The following is a 21,124-nucleotide window of genomic DNA, read 5'->3' as shown; positions in this document are numbered from 1 at the left end:
GGTTCGGCTTGGTGCCTCACAGGCATCCTACCATCTAAGGTTAGAAAGGAGGGGGGGAAGATGGAAGGGCAATAAAGCTGTGTGTGTATGTGATGGAAATCGGGAAGTGGGAATGACAGGTAATAAAGACCAGAGCAGCCAGATCCAGTTTGTACCAGCATCCCAAGGCCAGGCACCTTGAAAAAAAATGTGGATTACCCCCAAATATCTCATCGTTCTCAAAACATGCAACCAACACCTTTAGTAAAAGAACCCTTTGCTTTAATCGAATGGAATCGAGGGTCTTTCTTTCCTAAGGGATAAGATTGGGGCAGGTCTCACATTTAGATTTTGTTTAAAACTGTTTAGATTTACAGGAAGCATCCATGGTGTTTTCTCTGAATAATGTAGAAACTAGCTTTTATTTAGGACGAGTTAAAGAGAGAACTATCTCTCTTTAAAGCAATGGCCCAGTGGGCCTGTTTTTCTCTCTCCCCAGGCTCCAGAGCCCTTCTGGGAGTCTGGGGAGGGCAAAAACGGCCTTCCCTAATCCCCCCCGGACACCCTCCGGAGGCCGGAAATGGCCCATTTGCCAACTTCTGGTGGGCCCAGAAAGCCCGAAAGTCAGTTGGCCGGCATGCACATGTGTGCTGGAGCTGAACTTGCGTGCCCACCGATATGGCTATGTGTGCCACCTGTGGCACACATGCCATAGGTTCACCATAATGGCCCTATACCATTTCAGACAAATGGTTATCCAATCTCTTCTTAAAAATTTCCAGTATTGGAGCATTCACAACTTCTGGAGGCAAGTTGTTCTACCAATTAATTGTTCTAACTTCAGAAAATTTTTCCTTAGTTCTAGGTTGCTTCTCTCTTTCATTAGTTTCCATCCATTGCTTCTTGTCCTGCCCTGAGCAGCTTTGGAAAATAGTTTGACTCCTCCTCTTTGTGGCAATCCCTGAGATATTGGAACACTGCTATCATGTCACCCCTAGCTCTTCTTTTCTTCAAACTAGACATACCCAATTCCAGCAACTATTCTTTATATGTTTTAGCCTCCAGTCCCCTTGTCATCTCTGTTGCTTTTCTCTGCATTCTTTCTAGAGTTTCAACGACCAAAACTGGATGCAGTATTCCAAGTGTGGCCTTACCAAGGCATTATAAAGTAGTATTAACAGTTCACGTGATCTTCATTCTATCCCTGTTTATGCAGTCTAGAACTCTAAGCTAACAGCTCTTTTGGCAGCTGCAGCACACTGCTGGCTCATATTTAAATGATTGTCCATTAGGACTCTGAGATCCCTCTCACAGTTACTACTGTTGAGTGAGGTACCACATATACTGTACCTGTGCAGTACGCTGCAACATTTGTAATTTTGGGACTGTGTTGTAAGTACTTTTGGGGGGTGACATAACTTTGAACTATCGCTAAGTGAGCTGTTGTAACTCGAGGACTACCTGTACTAGGGGGAAAAGTCTGTATAAACAATTATTTGGAGACCATATCTATGAAATATTTTTTTCCACTCATGTGTTCTTCCCCTATTAATATGGAGCTGCCCCTACACAAATAAATATGTAACATTCTGCTTGAATGAGCAAATAATGTCACATGAAATTTGATTTTTAGATTCATCAATCTACCTGTTTACTTGGATATGATTAGGAAGAAACCTATTTACCTAATTTATCAACAGGAAGCCAGATGTTGCTGGCAGTTATGTGTAATATATTTTTGCTCATTAGACAGCACATAATAAAGACCATAATGGATCTTCTGATGAGATATTACACATGGCTGGTGAGTAATTTAAAGTTGAATGTTTGCATCTCAACTCCAAACAGCTGTATTTAGATACGAAGAGAGAAATATATCAATTCCATCTTTTGTGTTCTTCAATTTCTGCCATTTATTAAATACACTCTCTGCTTAACCAGACCTAATAAAGCAATGATGTTTTAAAAGCCTTGTTGTTTTAGGTCAGATTATATTAAATAATGGAACTGTAAGACTCCCAGAATTGTGGAGAAAGATGGCCACTGACTAAGAAATTCATCTCCATGATTTTACAAGCCTTCAGCAAATTATCTATGCAGGCCCATTAACTCATTAATATTTGTGTGCTTCCATTATATTTTCATTTGTAATCAGTTCTATTGTGCTATGTGTATTAGTTGGTGATCCAGATTTTGGATAGTGCAAATATTCTTTTTAGGGTGTGCCCTGTACATATACAACTTATTACAATCAGGGTAAAGTATCACTCCAGAGTAGTACAAAATTTCTCTTGCTAACTGAGACATTTGTTAAGTGAGTTTTGCCTTATTTTAAGACCTCTCTTGCCACAGTTGTTAAGTGAATCGCTACAATTGTTAAGTTAGTAACACAGTTGTTCAGAGAATCTGGCTTCCCCATTGACTATGTTTGTCAGAAGGTCACAAAAGGTGATCACATAACCCTGGAATACTGCAACCATCATACAAGCATCTGAATTTTGATTATGTGACGGAGATGCCGCAATGGTTGTAAGTGTAAAAAATGGTCATAAATCATTTTTTACAGTGCAATTGTACCTTCAAACAGTCACTTAAATGAGCTGTAATTTATTTTGCCAAAGTCTTCATAATTTATTTGAAACAATAGCAAGGGTATTCCCCACAAAAGAGGACTCTTGTTACAAAAAGTCTTCAAACAAAAAATGGCTAAATAAACATCATACTATGACTGCACATTTTATTGAATTCTCTCCTAAAATAACCAAATTCAGATACATTAAAAAAAGGTTTGAGGTGAGAAGCTCAGAAGACACCCCCCCACCCCCAATTAATGGATCTTTCATAAAAGTTAAGTCTGTCTACAGGTAGTTCTCAACTTAAAACCAGTCACTTGGCCATCGTTCGAAGTTTCAATGCACATATCGGGAGGGTATTAACAACCCAAATTTAAAACTCCAATGGTTACCCCACCATAGTCACATGATCGGACTTTGGACACTTGGCAACCAGATTGCACTTATATCTGTTTCTATCATCATACACAGTCAATGACTGCAGTTTATGATGGTTTTGCAAAAAACTGGCATTTCTGTTTTTCAGGGAAACTGGCCCATAGCTTAACAACTGCCATAAAAATCCCATGGTTAAATGGTTAATTCAATTTTTCTGAATAAAGCCAAATAGAAAATACAGACATTTGCCATTGTCCAATGCTGAAAATCAAAATGATCAGTCCAAAGTGAATCAGGCAAACTCCAAAGCTCTCAGTCAGTTTCTTGCATTACATCAATACATTCTCACAGCAAAGGTGAACCAGTTTGGTCTAGTGCAGTGGTTCTCAACCTGTGGGTCACGACCCCTTTGGGGGTTGAACAACCCTTTCACAGGGGTCACCTAAGACCATCGGAAAACACATATTTTCAATGGTTTTAGGAATAATTTTATGGTTGGGGGTCACCACAACATGAGGAACTGTATTAAAGGGTTGCGGCATTAGGAAGGTTGAGAACCACTGGTCTAGTGGCTAAGGCACCAGAGTAAAAAGTGAGAGATTGTGAGTTCAAGTTCCCCCTTGGGCATGAAAACCAGCTGGATAACTTGAGGTCAGTCATTCTCTCAGCCCAACCCACCTCACAGGTTTGTTGTTGGAAGGAAAATAAGAGAAGGAAGTTGTGTTGGATATGTTCACCACCTTGAATTATTTGTAAAAGTAATAAAGGATACAAACCATCAAATAAATAATCATTATGGTTTGTAATACCATTGTCTTCAGACAATATACTGTATATCAGGAGTTTGCTCCTAATTTGATGAGCATTTCTGGACCTGAACACTACATGGAGTAACTAAATAGCAATTATTTATCATAGAACAGAACTTTCCCCCAAAGAGGAAAGCTCATTTCATATGTTGCAGATTTTCCTTTGCATCTTTTAACACCTAAGATTCTAAATGTTCCACAATGATATTCTATTTGTTAGAAGGGATTTAACATTTTGGTTTTGTTGAAGTGTATGGGGGGGGGGAGATGTGGCCTTCCCATCACAGAAGATAAGAATTAGTTAATAATGGATAAGAGAAGTTATGTCATGGGTCCAAATTCCACAAAACATATTAAATATGATTTTTGGTGGTACCTCTGCCATGCAGTATTCAGCATATTAAAATGTGGGTACTATGCCATTATTTGCAGATTCTTGTAATATAAACTCTACACAGTATTCCCAAGAATGGCATTTTAGAGCTTTAGCAGATCATTTTAAATCCAATAAAAACATTGTCATGGCTATCATGACTAGCTGACATTTTATCCATTCTTTTTAAAGAAAAGATCAATCCACAGTTTATTTACACACCAGATTGACTTTGGGATTAGATTAGTGTTATACTCATCTTCATTGTTTATTTTCAATGGTCTGCATGGAGAAAGATGGCTTAAATACCCATTTCTAAATGGATGTAACAGAAGGAGATCAATGGTCCTCTCTGCTCAGAGGCATAATTCAATGCAATGAAACACACAAACCTGTTCCTTGCCAGGAATTGGCCAAGTCATCCTATAACTACAGTGGAAAAGATGTAGTTACTCACTTCTATTTAGTCTAGACTGTAGTGTAAGTGAACTACACTTAACCATTTAACTCTTTCTTTAACTTGCAATGAGCATCTCTTTTGTTCCAAGCTATATACAGAGGGAGTTTCTACACTCACATGAACCATGTTCAGGATAGAGCCTTGCAATGTTTAATAAAGCACACGCATATTGAGACTGTGCTAACTAGGCTGGAGTCTAGGAAACCCTTCATTTTACTCCATTTCTCTGCTGATCAAAAGAGAATAGAAGAAATGAGTTCATGCCACTGACACTTCAACTCAAAATGCCAAAGATTTCCTCTGTCCAGTTAGGTAGTAAGAGGTAGCCTATTCTTGATTGCACTAGGATGGGAGACCATGAGAAAATTTAGCAGTTCAGTCCCTCCAGAGAGAAGCCTTTAGGGCTCCGCAAGTCAACAAAGAAAAACAAAATCCACAACACACAGGAAGGCAATGGCAAACCATTTCCATCTTGTTCCCAAGAAAACTACTTGAATGTGTCTCTAGAGCTGAATTCCACTTGCAACTCATAATCAAAACAAAATGTTACTGGATTTTAGTAAAATAATTTTCTTTTAATTAGTATTATTATGATAGTTAAAAAGTACTGGATCTGCAGGCCATTTGTTCAGACTTATTGGATTTGGACAGATTTGCAAACACTTATTAGATCTCAATTTTCTGTTTGCAGGCTATGTATTTGCAAGATCAGTTTTCTTGTTTATTTGTAAATAGGCAGGGGCCTGCTGATGGCCTTTCCAAGCACTCTAGTCAGATTTTCAGATAAAGCACTTGGGAAAGATTTGTTTTCATGCTTTGCATTGATTAATCAAGAGACATTAGAAATGGCTGATACAATGAACATTTAGTAATAGTTAATTTATGTTTTTCATTTCCGGAAAAGAAAATGAGCAGAAAGACCCTTTCACATGCCACTTTTGATCTCCTGGATACTCTTCGCAATGCCCCCGTTTAGCTGAAATCTACTATGTAAAAGGGGCTAATCCTTTTTCTGATCCTAAAATTACAAAACAATGCTAGTTACCAAGTGTAATACTGCAGTTGGTGCGAGGATTTCAGAGTTAACCTCGGTTCCCAAGGAAAAAGGACACGAAGGGTGCAGAGCCTCTACCTACAAAGGTTCCTTGCCCGCCACCTACTTTCAGTCACAGAGCCTTGCCTTCACTCGATCCCCCGCATCTAGGCTCCCGGCCGCTCAACGGTCAGTTCTACTGGGCAAACGTGTTTAACAAACAACATTTTAACTTGACACGGGCTGATTCTCTTTCTTACCTGGTGCTAATCTCTGTTGGCTGGGAATAACAAGACCTCTGTCTCTTTCCTGCTGCGAATCCTGTTAAAACACGCACACAAAAAGTTTCTATCACATGCTTTCCACACTAGACTACTTCGATCTTCTCTTCTAGCCTGGAGCTCCCCAGAACAAACCTCTAATCGGGCACAGCGATCACATGGTCCGATTAGCACTTGACTCCGCGTGAACTTCCTGCAGAACTGCCTCTTTCTGCAGAGAACGCGGCAGGAGGGCCCAGCTCCGCGGTTAATCAGCTGCCCGGCATTGTACGTTTCCCCCCAAATGCCATTGGGCATGGCTAGCTGGCAAGTCGTTTTGCACAAAACGATTGTTAAGGTTGCAGAGAGGTTGTATGTATGATCCAAAGGGGATTTTTGCTTAGGGTTTGCAAAAGAAACATTTTGTTGTTTTACTAGAAAGGAACTTGAAAAAGCAATACGGGTGAGCCTGCCAAAGGTCATGATGATTACTGAAACCTTCTATTCAGAGACGATGCAGTTCTGAATATAAATTACTGGAACAAAACAACAGGGGAGACTAGTCCTTCATGCCTTGCTTTAATTTTTGGAAGTATCCAATTGCCCCACATTGGAAACAGGATGTTAGATCAGATGAATCCTGGACTTTTCTTTGCACCAACTTCTGTCCTTAAAATATAAATACAGCAAAGCCAGTTCTCAGATTGTTTCCACGCAAGTGACACACTGCACAGGTTTCTTTGGATGTAAAGGTATGGAAAATTACCTTCCCCAATATTATTCTGCAACATTCTTTTGAATAAGTAAATGTGTGCAGGATAATTAATACAGACATTGCATTGATTTATCTTTAGAATGAAATTAGATCCTGCACTTCAAATCAGGAGGGAATAGGAAATTCACAATACTTTGAACTGGTTATTCCTTAGATCTTAAAGAGTCCAGACAGAGAAGCAGAAGACATTTAAATTAGTTTTTTTTCTTTAAAAATGTGCTTGGGGCTGGGCAACAGAAGAACAAACTTATTTATAGTATTCATTGCTGTAAGCAAAAGAATGTGAAATTCACTGTCTGTAAGCTGTGGGCTTCCTTGACAATATTTCTTCTTTCTCTATCCAGCAAACCTATTTGCCTCCTTGATCAAATGCAACATACAAATTGACTTCATTGTTGGAATGCCTTCATGCTAGTAGCACTTGGCTTTAGAAGAGGAAGTTCTGTGTAGGTAGTACACTGAATTTCTTTGATATCACTGTCGTATTCATTATTGTGCAAAGCTTGTTTGGAACATATTAATGCAGATATATATAACATATGGAGTGTTGTAAAACAGTTAGTTTTTAGTTAATTCTTCAGTCACAAACAACACTGAGCCAGCCTACATAAATATATCATGGAGGAGGCCCCCAAGGGCATCTGGTTTAATCCCCTGCTCGCTGCAGAAATCTCAGAGATGAGCACCTACTGAGACCAGTTTTGGCTGGAAATTTTTCATTAAGAGAGCTTGGCAATTTTTACATCATTTGTTTGGCCAAATGACTCAGTATCAAGAGGCTTTCTGTAAGCAAAATTAAACTTCCTGTAACCTGAGCCTATAAGACTTGTTCTTGACTTCTAGGTACAGAAGGCAAATAGGATTACATCCCTGTAGTACTTCTTCAGATAATATAGAGTGCTGGAATGGTTATTTTAATATTTTCTCTTCCACATTAAACCTACTCTGTACCTTCACCCTTTCCTCTTACATTGTTTTATATAATATAGTATAGTAGTAGAATATTTTCATTTACTTATTTTTAAATTAAGCCGGGTGGGTTCTACTTAACTTTACTAAAGGTTCAGAACAGGGCCATGCGCGCATACTCACTTTGCTCGTGTACGTGCGTGCTCTTCTGCACATGCGCAGAAGCATTTCAATGACATTGGGGTTGGTGGCGGAGCCTCCCGCCAGTTTTACTACCAGTTCTATAGAACTGGTGCGAACCGGGGGCAACCCACCACTGAATTAAGTCTTTATTTTTCACCTAAGAGAGATGATTGCAAGTTATTAGGTGAGCAGCCCTGAGGACCCCCTCCATTCGGCAGAGGTTGGGTATATTATTACAATCAACCTATTGAATACTACCCTCTTAACCAGTCACTCATTTCCCTTCTCACATCATTCTGTTGGAAGAAATGTCCATCTGGGTTCAGTTCCAAGCGGGAAGAAAGACATTGGAAACATGGAGACTGCTTGGAAAGATGGTTTAATGGTGGACAGAACCACATGGTTTGAGGTCCTGGGCAATAAGTGCACATAGAGTGGAGAGAGGGATATATTTATATACTCTCTTGGGCCCTGCCTTAGAGTTTTCTGTTCCTGTACAAGAAATGTATCCCAGGGGGCGGGGGTCTTAGCTAGCTGTCAGACTCCCAGGGGGCGGGGGTCTTAGCTAACTTTGTAGGCTGTCTGTGTCCCAGACCTGGTTGAATCTTGCCGGGTGATGATGTAATGAAGGGACTTTGGGCAATTCCTATTATGGCTTTGTCCTGGTTTGGATCTTGAGTAAGGGCTAATCCTGTCATGTCCTGAGAGCCGTGTCTTTTGTGTTGTAGATAAGCTAGCCCAGTCTTTGTCTTATAGATAGGTTGGCACCAAAATATCTGCTGGGGTGGGGGTGGGGGTGGCAGGGAGTTGAGACTCTGAATTTGTCTTTAGAAACATGTTTCTCTTTTAGGGAAAATATAATATTCTGTCTTTTTAATATTTCCTAGAATATTTCATTTTCCTAGGAGAGGGGTAGGTGCTAACTTCCTACAATTCCACACAACTTACTTTCTTCCTTGCCAGGGCCTCTAAATCTTATCTAAGGAGAAACTGTACATCTTATCTCACATTTCTGGGTAAACTATTTTAACTATCTGTGAACAGTTAAGTGTGAGAAGGTTGGTAAAATGAGGACCCAGATTCTTGGGGGCAATATGCTGACTCTGTAAACTGTTAGAGAGGGCTGTACAGCACTATGAAGTGGTATATAAGTCTAAGTGCTATTGCTATTGGTATTAACAAAGAAGAGGGGGTCAACTTATTTTCCAAAGCATCAGAGGCAGGACGAGAAGTTGTGGGTACTTCATCACTGGAGGTTTTTCAGAAAATACTGGACAGCCATTTATCTCAAATAGTATAGGGTCTCCTGCTTGAGCAGGGGTTGGACTAGAAGGCCTTCAAGGTCCCTTCCAGCTCTATTCTGATTGATTGAAATCCCAAAGAAAACAAAATGAGACATGATATCTGAGTCTTTATAAAACTGCTGAAATAAAATATTTTAATACTATTGAAGAAAGTTAGCACCCACACCTTTTATTAAAAAGGCAGAATATATTTCCCCTAAAAGAGAAATAAAAATCTCAAGGGAGACAGAAACTCAGATCCCTGCCTACAGCAGACATTTTGGTGCCAGCTTATCTACAAGACAAAAGACTGGGCCAGCCTATCTACAAAACAAAAAGCCTCCAGCTCCAGGGTAATTTATTTATTTATTTATTTATTTATTTATTTATTAATTATATTTCTATACCGCCTTTCTCCCGTAGGACTCAAGGCGGTGTACAGTCAAGAAAAATATAGACACACAAACATCATAAAATTGCTAATTAAAATTATTACTTAGTTTGGTCAATTAAATAAAACCCAGAATTAGATAACATTTAAAAAATCATTCACATGTTTGTATGTTTAGCCCTGCCTGTTGGAACATCAGGGTCTTGAGGGCACGGCGGAATGCACGGAGATCAGGGATATTCCGTATCTCCGGGGGCAGTTCATTCCAAAGGGTTGGAGCCCCCACAGAGAAGGCCCTCCCCCTGGGAGTCGCCAGTCGACATAATTTGACTGACGGTACCCTGAGTAGTCCCTCCCTGTGAGAACGAACTGGTCGGTGGGAGGCTATTGGTGGCAAAAGACGGTCTCGTAGGTACCCAGGTCCTAAGCCATGGAGCGCTTTAAAGGTGATAACTACCACCTTGAATCGCACCCGGAAGACCACCGGGAGCCAGTGCAGCTCGCGTAGGAGAGGTGTTACATGGGCGTAATGAGCTGCGCCCATAATCACCCGCGCGGCTATGTTCTGGACCAGTTGGAGCCTCCGGGTGCTTTTCAAGGGGAGCCCCATGTAGAGAGCATTACAGTAGTCCATACGGGAGGTAACTAGGGCATGAGTGACCGTGCGCAAGGTGTCCCGATCCAGAAAGGGACGCAACTGGCGGATCAGGCGAACCTGATAAAAGGCACCCCTGGCCACGGCCGTCAAATGATCTTCTAAAGATAACCGTGAATCCAGAAGGACACCCAAGTTGCAGGCCCTCTCTGTGGGGAGCAAGATCTCATCCCCTATTGTCAGTGATGGTACCAGCTGACTATACCGGGACGCCGGAAGCCACAGCCACTCGGTCTTGGAGGGGTTGAGTCTGAGCTTGTTTCTCCCCATCCAGATCCGCACGGCCTCCAGGCAACGGGACATCACAGCAAGGGCATCATTGGGGTGGTCTGGGGTGGAGATGTATAGCTGTGTGTCATCAGCATACTGATGAACACTCACCCCAAAACCACGGATGATCTCACCTAGCGGTTTTACATAAATGTTGAACAGAAGGGGTGAGAGGACTGACCCTTGCGGCACCCCACAAATAAGGTGCCTCGAGGTCGACCTCTGCCCCCCTGCCAACACAAACTGCGAACAGTCAGAGAGGAAGGAGGAGAACCACCGAAGCACGGTGCCCCCTATTCCTAACCCCTCCAGCCGGTGCAGTAAGATACCATGGTCGATGGTATCAAAAGCCGCTGAGAGATCTAATAGGACCAGGATAGAGGAGCAACCTCTGTCTCGAGCCCTCCAGAGATCATCCACCAATGCGACCAATGCCGTTTCCGTGCTGTATCGTGACCTGAAGCCCGACTGGAACGGATCCAGATAGACAACTTCATCCAGGTATCGGGGTAGTTGTCGCGCCACCACACTCTCAACAACCTTCACAACAAAGCGAAGATTGGAGACTGAACGATAATTTGATAATATAGCCGGGTCCAGGGAAGGCTTCTTGAGGAGGGGCTTCACAACTGCGTCTTTCAAGGCGGCGGGAAAGACACCCTCACTCAGAGAAGCATTTATAATCCCCTGGAGCCAGCCTCGTGTAACCTCCCGGGAGGCCAGTACCAACCAGGAGGGACACGGGTCCAATAAACATGTGGCAGCGTTAAGCTTGCCCAGAATCCTGTCCACGTCCTCAGGAGCCACAGAGTCAAACTCTTCCCAGATAACGCTCTCAAGACCTGCCCCCATCTCCTCCCCTGGATCTACCCAATCGGAGTCCAGGCCTTCCCGAATCTGAGCGACTTTATCATGCAGGAATTGTACAAAATCCTCAGCTCGACCCTTTAAGGGATCTTCCCGTACCCCCACCTGAAGTAGGAAGCGGGTCACCCTAAACAGCGCAGCTGGGCGGTTCTCTGCAGATGCAATAAGAGCGGAGAAGTAGCTAGACTTCGCCGCTCTTATCGCCACTAGGTAGGTCTTAATATAAGATCTCACCTGTGTTCGGTCAGATTCAGATCGGCTTGTCCTCCAATCGCTCTCCAGGTGTCTTTTCCGATGCTTCATCTCTCTCAGCTCCTCGGAAAACCAAGGAGCTAGACGAGATCGGCATTGGGTCAGAGGCCGCAAAGGCACGACGCGGTCCAAGGCCCCAGTAGCTGCCCTGTCCCAGGCCACCACCAGGTCCTCAGTCGAGTCGTGAGCCAGAGTCTCAGGAAATGGCCCAAGCTCCATCAGGAACCTTTCGGGGTCCATCAGGCGCCTGGGACGGAACCATTTGGATTATATATCATTTAATGAGATTAAGACATGACCCTCCAGGACATAGTAGGATTATCTATCAGCAGAGCTCACCACATAGCAGAACCAAGCCTTTTCATTACATCAGCCCAAGGTTCAACCAACCTTAATTCAGACAACCTCAGTTGTGACCCCTGCATAGCCCCCTGGGAGTCTGACAGCCAATAGAATACATGCCCTTGCCACAGGATAGGAAGTTCAAGTTCAAAGCCCAAGAGAGGGTATAAATAACACTTACTCCACTCCATGTGGTCAGCTACCCAGATTCACATGTGCTTGGTAGTTCTGCTTCACCATTAAATCATCTTTCCAATCAGCCTCCATGTTTCCAGTGTCTTTCTCACCACTTGGAACTGAACCCAGATGGACATTTCTTCCAACACTATATTATATAAAATATTCTTATACCTCCTCTTAGCCCTTTTTTCCATATTCCTATTCGTTGCCTTCTTCTGAAACTGTCCAGTTTAATTACCCATTTCTGAAAATGCAGTGTCCACAACTGAAAATAGATCTCTACAAGGTAGCGTAGAGTAATGTGGTTGTAGTCCTATTCATATGATTAAAAAGAGGGGTTTCTGCATACAGAAATCAGAATGGGCCTATGCCTTCTGATACTTGGTGCTTGTGTAATCCTACCCAAGTACTAATCACAACAACAGATGTGTTGATAAAGACTTGGTAAAATAATGGTAAAAGTTCGGCATACGGAGGCTCTCTGCCTGGTCACTTGAAGGGCAACATCTAATATCAAAGGCGGGCCTTGTTCACAAGGAATGTGTGGAAATAGGCCTCTTAATAAAAATGAAAAAGCAAGCTTGTTACTTTGTAGGTGTGGAAAAATATTGGCTTATTGATGCAGATTACAGTTAGATTGATGCACAGATCTTCAATCTCAGAATCCTCTCCTTATTTAGTGCTGGTTGCTGCTAAAGTTTGTATTTTGTTCCTGTCTTTTTGTGTGAAGATGTGGTGGGATGGAATATTTAAATCAAGGCCCCTGCATTTAGTTGTGTTGAATTACATTTGGCTAGTTTCATTACTATTCAATTATATTCCAATGATGTATGCTATAACTCTCTTTTTTAATCTTCTGCAGATTTGACTTCTACTCCATTCACTGTTAGAAAACAAATCACTCAGTATCCATCAGACCTAAATTTTACTACTTTGCAAACTTATGAAATGCTTTCCTGAAATCAAGTAACATTTCACATAGATAGGAAAGAAATGTTCAGATTATTTTAATGTAGATTTATTATTACTACTTGGATGTTTATTTTTAAAATTATTTTTATTGGTGGCACAGTGGTTAGAATATAGTATTGCAGGCAAACAGCTGTACACAGTCTGAAATTCAGTCCTGACAAGGCTCAAGGTTGACTCAGACTTCCATCCTTCTGAGGTTGATAAAATGAGGACCCAAAATGTTGGAGGAAATGTGCTGACATTATAAATTGCTGAGAGAGTGCTGGAAAGCACTATGGAGCAGTGTATAAGTTTAAGTGCTATTTCTATTGCTATTGTTATGGTCGGTTACACAGTCAGCCAGATGTTTGGACTGGATTTGGCATTTTTATCAATCTATCAATCTTATCAACAATTGTTATGTTTGGAGTTTATGTGGCAAGTGCCTGTCAGTTTGAATTTTAAAATTCCAGAGCACTTTATCTTCTTCATTTTCTATGACTTTCTCTATTTTATGGTCACACAGTTCTTGCTTGCAGAAAAATTGTATTTGTTGCATATCTTCCAATGCGCCACTCTTGCTACTTTGTCAACCCATTGTTTGTAGCCAGTCTGTGATCTTGCAGCAACTAACCAAGTGATCCACTATTTCTTCAGCTTCTTTGCAGAGGCAGTACTTTCTGTCTGTTGCTGTCTTTTCAGTTCTGGTTTTGTATTCATTTACTTTTAAAGCTTGGTTATTACTGTATTAGTCCCCCTGCCTCTTTCTTCAATTTTCCTGCTCTTAGCCATTACAAAGTCATGTTGTTATTTGCTTTGCCTGCTATTTTTTAATGTACTGGCCATGTAATACTTTGTCTTCCCATGTCTCTTTTCTGTTCTTCATTTGGTATTTCTTGTAGGCCAGTTTCGTCTCTCCAACACTGAGTAAACCTTTCTGGTATATTAGTTTCAGTGCATCTTCTTCACCATCACTATCTAGGCTTAATAATTTGTTGTTCTACTTAGTGGTTGTGTGAGGAGGATGTCAAGAGGGCAATCAGAGACAAGCTCTTTAATGTACATATAAAAATGGTGTGGCTTCAATAATACTTAACTTTTTGACTGTTCCCACAAGGACACTGTCTTTGTTGTGACACACTGATAATTCCTCAGATTCACATATCTGTGGCTAAGAATCTTTTTTGATGTTGATTGGATGGCACAAATTGACTATTTTAATGGCATATGTGTTCTTTTCTTAGCATGCTTCAGTTTGCATCCATTTTGGAATTTTTTTCTCAGTACAGAATACCAACATGTTCACCATTGACAGAAACACATTTTTTTGCATTTATCTATCGTATGGTTATGAAAGTATTCTGTTTTTCTATGTTCTTATTTTAGAAAGAAAGAAAATAAGTAAATAAGTAAAAGAGCCATTTTAAGTTCTAAAATATATCCACAACGTGTGTCCTCCATCAATTGAGTTGTAGTCTGATTGATATATCTGACAGGTTTCATACATCTGGAGAAGATTATAAGATCTAAGCAATGTATGAAATATAATCCACACCAACCTGAATTTAATGCTTAATGTAAAGAAGGGAGCTTCCTGTTTGTTTTTTAAATAACGGTTGCAGAACATTTTGGGAGAATGAAAAGTAACTGCAAAAAAGATAACCCAAATTCTTTTTGGCTCTTACAGTCTGGCAGTTCTTGTTTTTGCCAGTTCACAAATACATGTAAGTTTGAAGATAAATATGTGCTCTTCAATTAATAGAAAAGAAGCATTTAGAGGTTCATGTGATTTGAACAAGCTCCTCTTTGTATTTAATAATTTATCATTAGTCATAAATGGAATCAAATCCATTATGATTTGCTTTAGCAAAGAGTCCCATGATCTAAAGCCAAATTAGACAAGACATGAGAAATCTATTATCTGAACGCCAAACATTTCTGGCTTTCTTTTCTTTTCTCCCCCAGCTTTAGAGCATTCTCACAATAGGGATTTTACTGTGGCAAACTTTGGGAAATGCTAGGTATGGTATATACCTGTGATAGCTAACCTATGGCACATGTGCCGGAAGTGACACGCAGAGCCATCTCTCCAGTCACGCAAGCCATCGCCCGTTGTTCTTCTGGGTTCCGGCGCACCGGCCAGCTGGTCTTCACGTGCGTGGGAGCACCAGAAACTGGAAGAGCAGCCACCTGGTGTGCATGTGTGCACCGGGAAGATGATCTTTGGCTTCCGGCCGTGCATGCGCGCCAGCCACCTGGTCTTCCGGTTTCTGGCATGCATGCACGCACAAAGACCAGCTGGTCAGTGTGCATTCATGCACCGAAAACAGAAGATCATCTTCCCCGTGCACATGCACCTCCAGCAACCCCCCCCCCAACGGATCTGGTGACAGGAAGGGCGGGTGGCAGGCTTGCTGGAGAACAAGATATGAAGGAGTGGGCTTAGCATGCAGAAGCTGCAGTGCGGCGGTGAGGGCGACTAGCTGTGGTGCCTTACTGCAACCTCACCATCTGTCTTTGCCTGTGGCCGCCACAACTGGAATGGAGCAGGTGGCTGCACAGCAGCCCGGTGCATTTGGCAGGCTGCGTGATCACCTAGTGCATCTGGCAGACCAGACCGCGTAACTCTGCTTCCTGTTTGGTGAGTTAGCCCAGTGCTTTTGGGGCTTGGACCCCTCTGCACTGCATGGGCTGCAGAGTCCTAGGTGCCTTTTGGGGATGGGGGCTACCTGCCTTTCCTGTTCGCTGGGGCCTTTGTGAGTGGGGCGGCAGGCAGAAGACTTGTCCCATATGTACAGCAGAGTTAGAAGATGAAGTTGGACGGCTCCACCTCCGCCCTACTACGTGCCTCCCCTTGCCTTGTGGCAGCAGCACCGGCAGCAGGCAAAGGTAGAGGCGCAGGGGGAGGCATGTGATCCAGCCCGCCAGACATGGTGGACACCTGCCCAGCCACCTTTCCTGTCCTGGCCCCAGGCAAGCAAAGACAGACAGTGGGACAGAGCAGGTGGGCAGGTGGGTGGCCGCCCAACACCTCCATTGAGCAGGATCATGGGCCTTCTCCCCTGTGCCACTGCCTTAGAAGGCCAGGTTGGTGGTTGCAGCATCCCAGATCCACCTGCACTGTGCGTGCTGCGGAGCCCCTCGGCCAGCTGGCTGCTGCCAGACACTTTTGCCCCCCGCATACTCACTGCCTCCTATGCCCACGCCGGGAGAGCATCCAGCTTTGTTTGGCTGTGACCATGATGGCAGCAGCCAGACCCTCACTGTCTTCAGGGTGGCCCTGAAGGCCAAATCTAGGCCTTGTGTTTGTCATGTCTGGTTGAAGGCTTCATTCCTGCCTTCAAACAATAAGGCCGGCGCATGTGAGTGAGGAGTAAACTTGGGTCATGGACGGCATTGGTTTCTGTGCCTGGCCTTAGATCCGACCCATGGAACTGTCCTGCCACCTTGGCCCTGCCATCTGGGTGGGTGCAGAGGAGGCAGTGAGTACTGGCATCCTGGGTGAAAGGGAAGCACTCAGAACGCAATCAGCCTGCAGGGCAAGACAGTCCAAGGGGACGCTAGGCCCTGTGTGTGCTCGCCGCCTTCTCTGCATGCACCTGGGGGTGGAGTGGGAGCAGCCCCTCACTGGCTCTAGTGTGGCCCCACGGATCTAAGGTGGACACATTCTGGCCCAAATGGCCATCACCAGGTTGTGGATTGGCACCTGGGCAGCCTGGGTCAGGCCGAGGTACCGCAGGCCTGTCCTTCACTGCTTCCAAGGTAGCCTCGCAGGCCAGATCTAATCACCTTGTGGGCCAGATCCAGCCTGCAGGCCTTGAGTTTGACATCCCTGGACTAGACAGTCACTTATCTGAAATAGTATAGGTTCTTCTGCTTGAGCAGCGGGCTGGACTAGAAAACCTCCAAGGTTCCTTCCAGAATCCTATTTTTCTGAGAGAACAAACTGTGGGCAGGCCTGACATTAGGTGGTATCTGCAATTTTGGTCAACCTGGAGAGAATTTTACCTCTACCATGAGGGACTATGCATACGATATCAACTCTGGGAAGCAACCAAGAAGAAATTGAAACCTGGGGAGAGGTGTCTATGAGACGCCCTCCCGGAGGACTTGATCTGTTGAAGGGGCTGGGGGAAGACAATCCCCAAGACCCTGATGGTCCTTAGAGGTCGGGAGAAAGGAAGAGTGGGAGGAGAGTCCAATTCATCTCAAAGTTTTGGCAGGAGTTTCTAGGACTTTTGGGGACCTCCCAGGAATGAAGCTCCAGTCACCATCCCCAAAGTAATGGGTGTGTGTGAACAAGATAATGGGGTTCTAGAACAGTACCTCAAGTGTTATGTAAACTACCAGCAAGACAACTGGCAGAGCTCCACCCATTTGCCCAAGTAGCGTACAATAATTCCATCCATAGCAGCCCATTCACCCCATTCAAAGCGTCCACAGGCGAAGACTTTGTGTCAATACCGGAATTACTTGTGGCCACTACCTCTGTCACCTCTCTCAAAGACTGGGTGACCCAATTACAAGACATCTGGTCAGTAGCTAGAAAATCACTAGTAGAGGCTAGGGATGCCTATAAAAAGCAAACAGACAAAGAAAGCACAAAGCCTAAGGACTTTATTGTAAGGCATTGAGTGTACTTGCAATCCAGGAAATCCTTGGGGGCCAAGCAGGGGTGAAATGCTCCCGGTTTGGACCGGATCACCCAATCTGGTAGCGATGGAGGCGGGTGGTTCAGAGAACCGGTAGCAAAAATCCCTGCCTCCGCTCCCCATGCCCACCTGAGCCACGCGATCATCAGAGGCTTTTTTTCTTTTAAATGCCTCTGACGATCCAAGCTGAGTTCCCTGATCATCAGAAGCTTTTTTTCTTTTAAATGCCTCTGACAACCCAAGCTGGGATCGTCAGAGCCTTTTGAAAGCATTTTTTTACAACCTCTTCACCGAAGAGGTTGTAGAAAAAATGGTTTTAAAAGTAAAAAAGTAAAAGTAAAAAAAAAAATGGCCACATCCACCCACCCATTTTCCCCCCACCAAGCCACACCCACAGAACCGGAAGTAACAAATTTTAGATTTCACCACTGGGGCCAAGTATGTTGGACCTTTTCCCCTTTAACGTCTGATTAATCCACTCACAGTAGAGCTCAAACTCCCCAAAACACTCAAGCACATTCACCCAATTTTCCACTGCAGTCTGCTGAAACCTAAGGCACTACCCCCCCTGCGCCCAATGCTATCACCTCCACCTGAGCCTCTCCTGATTGAAGGAGAGCAACATTTTAAAGTCAAAGGCATTCTGAATTCCCCTAAACACCATGGGAAGATCCAGTACCTCGTGCCATGGAAAGACTTTCCCCCTTCTGAAATGGAGTGGGTGGATCTTAAACACATTAAAACTGCCAAATGCCTTAAACGTTTCCACAACCAGTACCCTGAAAAAGCAAAAGAATCTAACCCTAGTTTTCCTTGTTCTCTCTCTCTCTTCTTTTGCAGGATTAACGTCCCTGTCAAGGGGAGCAGCATATCAAGAACTCCATCGCCAGCCTGCTGCCTTGCTGGATTCCTGCCATCAAAGGGGAAAGGAGGAGGGAGGCATTTGGGATAATCCACACCTGTGTATCAAGCGATGGAAAACCAGAGGTGGTATTAAGCCGCTTCGGACTGGTTCGGGTGAACCGGTTTTGAGTAGTTCGGAGAATCGGCAAATACCAGCTCTGGCTGGCCCCGCCCCTGGTCGCCCAGTCACCACTCACCCTGCTTGCCCCCCTGCCTGCCCGCTTCACCCCGCCTGCCCGCTCACCCCGCCCTGCCCCGCCCAGTCACTTCTCACCTTCCTGGCATAGCACACTGTGTGGCTCCTTGCTTGCATTGACCACACAGTCTGTGCGGCTTGCTTGCCTTGCCACATGGTGCCTGCGGGCCAACTGAGCGGCCGTGATCTGCCTGCCTGAGTAAGTAAGCCTGCGAGTCGCACTAGCCCCCCCTCACCATCCCCGGCCTCCAGCTTGCCTGGCTTGCTTCACCGCCACGGCTCCATCCCATGCGGGTCGCAGTGCTTGGCCCATGGCCCAACTGAATAGCCCTGATCGGCCTGCAAGGAACTCCTGAATCTGCCTGCCTGCCTTTGCCTAATTTTGGGTAAGTTGCTCTTTTTAAAAAAAATTAGCATAAAAAATTCAATATCTATATGGTGTGATGTAGACAGTTAATTTTGTGAGTTTGCTTGCAAGAAAATTTTATGTTATGACTCTATAGCTTTTATATTTTGAAATTTAGAATAGAATAGAATAACAGAGTTGGAAAGGACTTTGGAGGTCTTCTAGTCCAACCCCCTGCTTAGGCAGGAAACCTTACACCACTTCAGACAAATGGTTATCCAACTCCTTCCTAAAAATTTGTGCAGCTTGATGAGATTTTGTGTGTTTCTGTAGTGAGTGTGATTGTTTTTTGTTATGCCTTGATGGTTTTTATTCCTGTGGCTTGGCCACGCCCACCCAGTCACATGACCACCAGCCACGCCCACCCAGTCACATGACCACCCAGCCATGTCCGCCCAGTCACATGACCACTAAGCCACGCTCACCAAGCCACGCCCACAGAACTGGTAGTAAAAAAATTTGAATTCCACCACTGTGGAAAATGGAGAGGAGGGGAGAAATAGACAATGGAAGAAGACCAGATCACCAAACTGGCTGGTACCAGGATCTTCAAGGCCATTTGCCCTGAGAACGGGATGTTACCAGTTTCACACCTCAGAGCTTCTCAAAACATCGTATCAGCATCACATTGGCGGGCTGGGGTATTGGTCATGGGGAGAGAGATTAAGAATTGGAAAGAATAGCTTTGTATTTTGTGCAGAAATACCAGATACTGCCGACTTTGCTGCAACCAGTTTCTTTCAGTAAAAGTTCCTTTGTTTTAACTAAATGGAGTCATGAGTCCTACTTTCCTAAGAGAGCAAACTGGGCAGGCTTGACAGCTATTGCTCCAGGAAGAGGTTTGATAAATAGCAGGAGAACAGATCCTTTTTACTTGTGGCATCAACTTTCTGGAATACCTTCCTTAAAGCATACCTACATTTTATTTTACCCAGGTCTTTGAAGAAACCTTCAGAAAAGACTGAACTAAGGGTTCTTTATCCCCCTGCCAATAAACTGGTTTTTGCATTTGTTTTTTTGGTCTGGTGCTTTGTTGTTTAAATCTGTTTTATTAGTCATTTTGAGTTCCCAATAACATGTTTATTTTAACACAAATGTAAAATAATTAGTAGGGAAAGTTATATTATGTATTAATGAAAGTGCTCCTAGCAAAGTCACCTAAGGAGAATCCAATTTCTGTTTCCAAATGTGTGGGTAGCTGATCATTGATCTTCCTAAGTCTCCATTTATCTGGCTTGTTTCTGAAAACAAGCTGGTTTTTGGCTGGCACAGTTTTTCCATTGCTCAGTTTGCTGGAACTGCTTATGTTACTGGCTGAAGACAAGCAAGGTTACTTAGCAATAAGGTATTAATGTAACAAATACAATAACAGAAAGATACTTTTGATTAGTTTTTCCCTTTAATGCAGAATCTGATAAATTCAGATGTTTATTTAGATTTAATAATAATATGTATCTAATATATATCAATGTTTCTCAACCTTGACCACTTTAAGATATCTAGACTTAATAATTCATAGGGTTAAATTATTTGGAGCTTTGGAAATAGCAATAAATCTCTAGTGTTCTGGAGGTCAAAGATAGGCGGGTCAGTGTGGAATGCAGAGTTGCTCTGCTGGTTCTGCAGGCTTTGGAGGTGGTGGTGGGAGTTCCCTTGGCTTGGGACATTCTGAGACAGGAGAGACAGGAAGGCCAGTTATGTTTCGGACTGTCAAAACAAAATCCCCTTCTTCTGAAAAAGGGGGGAACTGATCATGCTAATTTCTGCTCTCTGAGCATGTGTTTTTAAATATAAAATGTATTTATCTTAAGTCTTATAGAAGGAAGTGGCAAAAATTCTATGTGTCTTTGTAGCTCTTCTGGGTCTTGTGAGAAGATAACATCATCTCCAAATCTAAATGATTTAAATAGGCGTAACTGATTTTTATTCCATTTTTTGCCTAGTGTAGTTTAGTGAAGAAATACTTCTTCAAGGCAGGCTGAGAAAAGGATAGGTGATACCGTATCGCCTTATTGTAAACCTCATTCTGTTGATTTCCACGTTA

At 43.3% G+C, this 21,124-nt stretch overlaps 1 protein-coding gene across 7 annotated transcripts in view; it reads right to left on the bottom strand.

Moving 5' to 3' along the window:
• Positions 1 to 6,123, bottom strand: part of MLPH (melanophilin) — a 105,141-nt gene extending 99,018 nt beyond the window's left edge. For 5 of the 7 annotated variants that reach the window (XM_087885864.1, XM_087885880.1, XM_087885884.1 and 2 more), the window contains exon 1: positions 5,866 to 6,046. The gene's annotated coding sequence lies outside the window, so the exon portion shown is untranslated. Of the gene's footprint in view, positions 1 to 5,865 lie in introns of all 7 variants that reach the window. The other 2 variants (XM_087885872.1, XM_087885866.1) reach the window with 2 other exon arrangements.
• Positions 6,124 to 21,124: the final 15,001 nt, after the last annotated feature.

This window comes from Pantherophis guttatus, chromosome 1 (assembly GCF_059756535.1).
Source record: "Pantherophis guttatus breed Tessera chromosome 1, ASM5975653v1, whole genome shotgun sequence".
Lineage (NCBI taxonomy): Eukaryota > Metazoa > Chordata > Lepidosauria > Squamata > Colubridae > Pantherophis > Pantherophis guttatus.
The sequence above is the reverse complement of the archived record's forward strand: the minus strand, read 5'-3'. Positions and strand labels throughout refer to the sequence as shown.